The following is a 4,544-nucleotide window of genomic DNA, read 5'->3' on the forward strand; positions in this document are numbered from 1 at the left end:
GCAGTGCTTTAGAATATGTAGTGATGTGGTTTAATTCTAATCAGCTGATAGAAAGAGATTGAAAATAATTGTACATGAACACAGTGTTAGCAACTCATATTCACTGATTTATTTTCATCTCTTCATATTAATCTAGTAATAAACGTATTACAAGTAGGCTCCATACTGAAATTTTCATCTCTATTTTTCAAGTAGATTACAAGAGCAGTATATTCTGTAGATCATATTTTCTTCGGTGGGAAAGCAAAAGATTCAGCTTCCAACTTTTTTAAGGGTATGGCCTTTAAAGGACATTGCACATATTTCTGACAAAATTAACTGCTATTTGTGTAACTCAGCAACAAGCATCCCTTACAGCAACACTCTTAAAAGGAGAAATACCCATGTTTCTAGGGTGTAGACTATTTTCCTGCTTTAGTGCTCCATTATAATAGTATCAAATAACCAGGTCAAGGTAAAATATTTACTAGTACTACCAACTTAAGGAGTGAGTTTAGTGACTATTAATATTCAGTTTCAGTGTGAATGAAAGAATGAATATTGTACTGAAAAAAGGACCTTTCTCTTCCAACACAAAAAATGTCTTAGTTTGTATATTAATAATACCATCAAAGTTAAATCATCTTCATTGTCCAGTTAATTCAAATAAATTTGGTTAAAGAGATTCAGGAAAAAGGTGCACTGTGTCTTATGGCTATCTACACATCTTTGTATTCCTTAGGTACCAAACCCTGTGTGTCTGTAATACTTTAGAGAAAAGTGTACTAGAATCTAGGCTATAGCTGCTGAAATCTAGCTATCCTGAAGCCCTCAGCACTTACTGTCCTTATATGCCTCATCTGAATGCAAACTTTTCACAATTGGCTCCTGGACATTCACAATGTGAGATACACATGGTGGAGAAGTGTAGGTGTAGACTAAGCTACACCTTCAAAGACTATATACATATACAGAGAAGTATCTTAAGTCTTACTGAGAAAGAAGCTAAAAAGAATTTCATTCATGCATAATATTCTATTTGGTATGGAAAATCAAATGATTCTTGGTTATTTCAAGGTACCATTAACACTAATAGGATAGCAAATGCTATGCTTCAGAAATGGCCCAGAAAATCTTCAAAGATGTTGTTGCCCTTAGTTTCTTATTAAAGTAGAACACAGCATAGTAACTGATCTGAAACTCCAGTTCTAGAGGGGTCAGATGTCTATAAACATCATAGGTACCTGCATGCCCATGTACATACCTCTAATTAATATAAAATGGATACAATGAAAAATAAAAAATAAATATCCCAGGTCTATATGTTCACTCAGTTTCCTGGAAAAAATAGTTAGAAATGAATCTTTACTTGCCGATAACTTACTTCTAAATAAATCTTCCTATTGCTGACAATAGTGCTTTTAAAAGAGCTAATCATATTCTGGTCTATGGATGTATGTCAAGAAAGAGAAGCCCCTTTGTTGAAAGTTGATCACCACACAACCTGGTGAATGAGGGGGGAGGTCTCCACTTTTTATTTAGACTTTTTTCACAGCGAAAGCAGATCTTGTCATTCATATTTGTCAACACACTTATCACTTCAGTATTTGCTATTGGAGCATAAGCTTAGGCTTTCTTTACAGCCCATGTCCATTCACTCTTTCCCCAACCTTATTTCTCAGTACTCCAGCTATCAACATATTATCCTTAGAGTTCCGACACTTGCTCATTCATATTCCCCTGAACCTAGGAAGGAGTTTGTATGCGTCTCTGTCTTGTTTGTTCACTTTTTTTCCATGCTTAACAATTATTTTCTCTGTCTCTGTCACTCTGTCACTCTGTCTCTCTGTTTCTTTGTCTCTCTGTCTCTCTGTCTGTCTTTGTCTCTGTCTCTCTGTGTGTCTGTGTATGTGTGTGTGTGTGTGTGTGACACTATGCATGTATGGAAGTTGGAAGATTGCTTTTAGGAGTATGTTCTCTCCTTATAGCAGGTGCATCTTGGGGATTTAATTTAGGGCATCAGGCATGGTTGCAATCACCTCTGCCCTCTAAGCCATTCCATCAATGTCATGTCTACTTTCCTTCTAATTTTCAAATACACAATTCACAAATGTGGTTTGTTTAGTTCATCAATTTATATGCTAGACTCAAAGGAGACAAAATATTCCCCTGACATTACTTGATGTCTTGAAAGCGAATTATTATTTCTTGTTTTTTAAACCCTTTATTTTATGTGTGCAAATGCGCCTATTGACTGTATGTAGAGCTTGTATGTGAAGGTGCTCTAGGAGGTGAGAATAAAGCATTGGATCTTTTGGAATTGAAGTTATAGGTAGTTGTGTGAGCTGTCTAATGTGAGTGCTGAGAACTGAACCTGGGTTATCTGCATGAACAACAAGTCCTTTTAACTGCTTAGCCATCTCTCTAGTCCTGGAATTCTTAACACTAGTTTTTCTTTCTTTTGGTTTGATAGTAAAATCATTAAATGGCCTACCTGAGTCACATTTTTTGTTTGTTTTGAAGTAGAGTGTTCCATAATCCAGACAGGTCTTGAACTCATTATGAGCCTAAGGTGACATTAAGCTCCTGCTCCTCCTGCTTTGATCTCTCAAGGCCTAGGATTACCGGCCTGCACCACCTCACATAACTCTGAGTCAAATGGTATACATTTGCTGAACCACACTGGGCTCTCGTGCTTAGAACACAAGAAGACTTTAGGGAGTCTTCATGCACTAAAATGCTTAATAGTTTACAGGACTATAAGCAAATCATTTCACACAATTTTCAAAGACTCTAGGGTAGCATGGGAATAGATAAATCGAGTCTGTTGTAATACATAAGGGAGCTCTGTGGAAAGATCCAGAGGAGATGACAGCTAACCATGGGTTTAAAGGATGAGTGAGTAGTAGTTAACTAAATAAGGAAGAGATGGGAATTTCCAGAAAAAAAAATAATGTGTGTGTTTCGCACATAGGTGAGACACACTATGTACAGAATAGGACACACAAGCTTAAGAGTTAGTGACAAAGAATGGCAAGAAATGATGTCATGCAAGTGGGTAGGCAGCCAGATCATGAAGTGCCATGCCTAGTAATGGGATGAATGTTTCCTTCCAATAAACTGCAAAATGTACATTCACTAAAATAACCTTTATCATAAAGTTTGTGCCTCAATTGCTCTAACCTCAATACTGACGGAAACCTCTCTACTGTGTCATGTTGTCTAGTACATACACATTGCGTTCCCCACAAGGATTTTTATTCTCCTTCTACTTCCTTATTTACCAGCTGTTTACACTGGCTCACGGTGGGTTACGTTTCTCCCTTGAGACTTGTACAGTTTGCTGAGCGCTGTTTGGTTTGCTTTTCAGCTCTTTTATAAATCCTTTCACACTACCTTTTCTATTGTGGGTAAAAGATGCTAATGATTCCCTTATCTTAGCCTTTAGGTAATACCAGTGGTCTAGAATACTATTAAGGGGACATTTCAGTGTTCTCTCTCTCTCTCTCTCTCTCTCTCTCTGTCTCTCTCTCTCTCCCCCCATATACTTATGTATATGTGTGATGTCAGTGTGTGTGCATATAAAGTCCCAAACAAGCCTGTATGATATTCACCAACAAGGTCAAGGCAAAGTATTGATACTTTCGGGTCACAACCTCTGCACATCCCTCTCTACTTTGCTCTATCTGCCTGAACTCCTGAGAGCATGTTTCTATTGCAAATGGAAAATCCTTGTCAGCCAGTGAGGAACAAAGGGACTATACATAGATGAAAACTTGGCTCTCTGCTGGTTCCTTTGTTTGTATGAATTTATACGATTTGGTAGAACTGCCACCATGTCTTACATGGACAGATTGAGTGTAGATTCTTTGAATTTTTGATGAAGAGGTGCTGCACTGGTGATCAGAATTGCAGTCTTTCCTCTGTAGCTAACCTGGCTTGTTTCCTTACAGTTTACTTTCTAGGCCTCGCCTTTCTCACAGAGTGAAGTCCTTTGTTAAGGTTCGAATTTCCCATAAACCTGCTCAATAATTTGTTTGTGTTTGGCTTCTTTGAAATACTACACAAAGCAATCCTTGTAAAAGGCAAAACTATTCCGAAGGCTGAGAAAGGAGCTCCAGGACATAGATTCAAAGTCGCTCTTTTCAGGTAGAGACAGCTGGGTAATCTTATCTTAACTGGCTACATTTCAAGGTTCCCAATTCAGGGGCTTTCCCCTCTGGGAGCAGCATTCTCTCCGGGTGATGAAGAGCTTTCTAGTGAGGAGCAAAACTTTCGGAAACCGGAGGGCCCAGAGCAGTCTGGTCTGTTCACAAAAATTATAGCAAACAAAATAAGCCCGGCGGATTGGGTCTCTCCTACCTCCAGCACCAGAGGAGATCAGCACTTGGCCCCAGGACAGAGACCTGACTGAGAAGTGAGGTTTGGAAGAAGCCAGGAATCCAGGAAAGGAGGCAAGATTGCTAAGGCACCGGCACAGCTCTGAGTCAAAAGTTGTCAGTCTTCTTTGGCTCTGGCTGCGCAGCTCAATTGCTCACAGCCCTGCCCTTTCCTAGGGCTGGGGC

This window comes from Mus caroli, chromosome X, assembly GCF_900094665.2.
Source record: "Mus caroli chromosome X, CAROLI_EIJ_v1.1, whole genome shotgun sequence".
Lineage (NCBI taxonomy): Eukaryota > Metazoa > Chordata > Mammalia > Rodentia > Muridae > Mus > Mus caroli.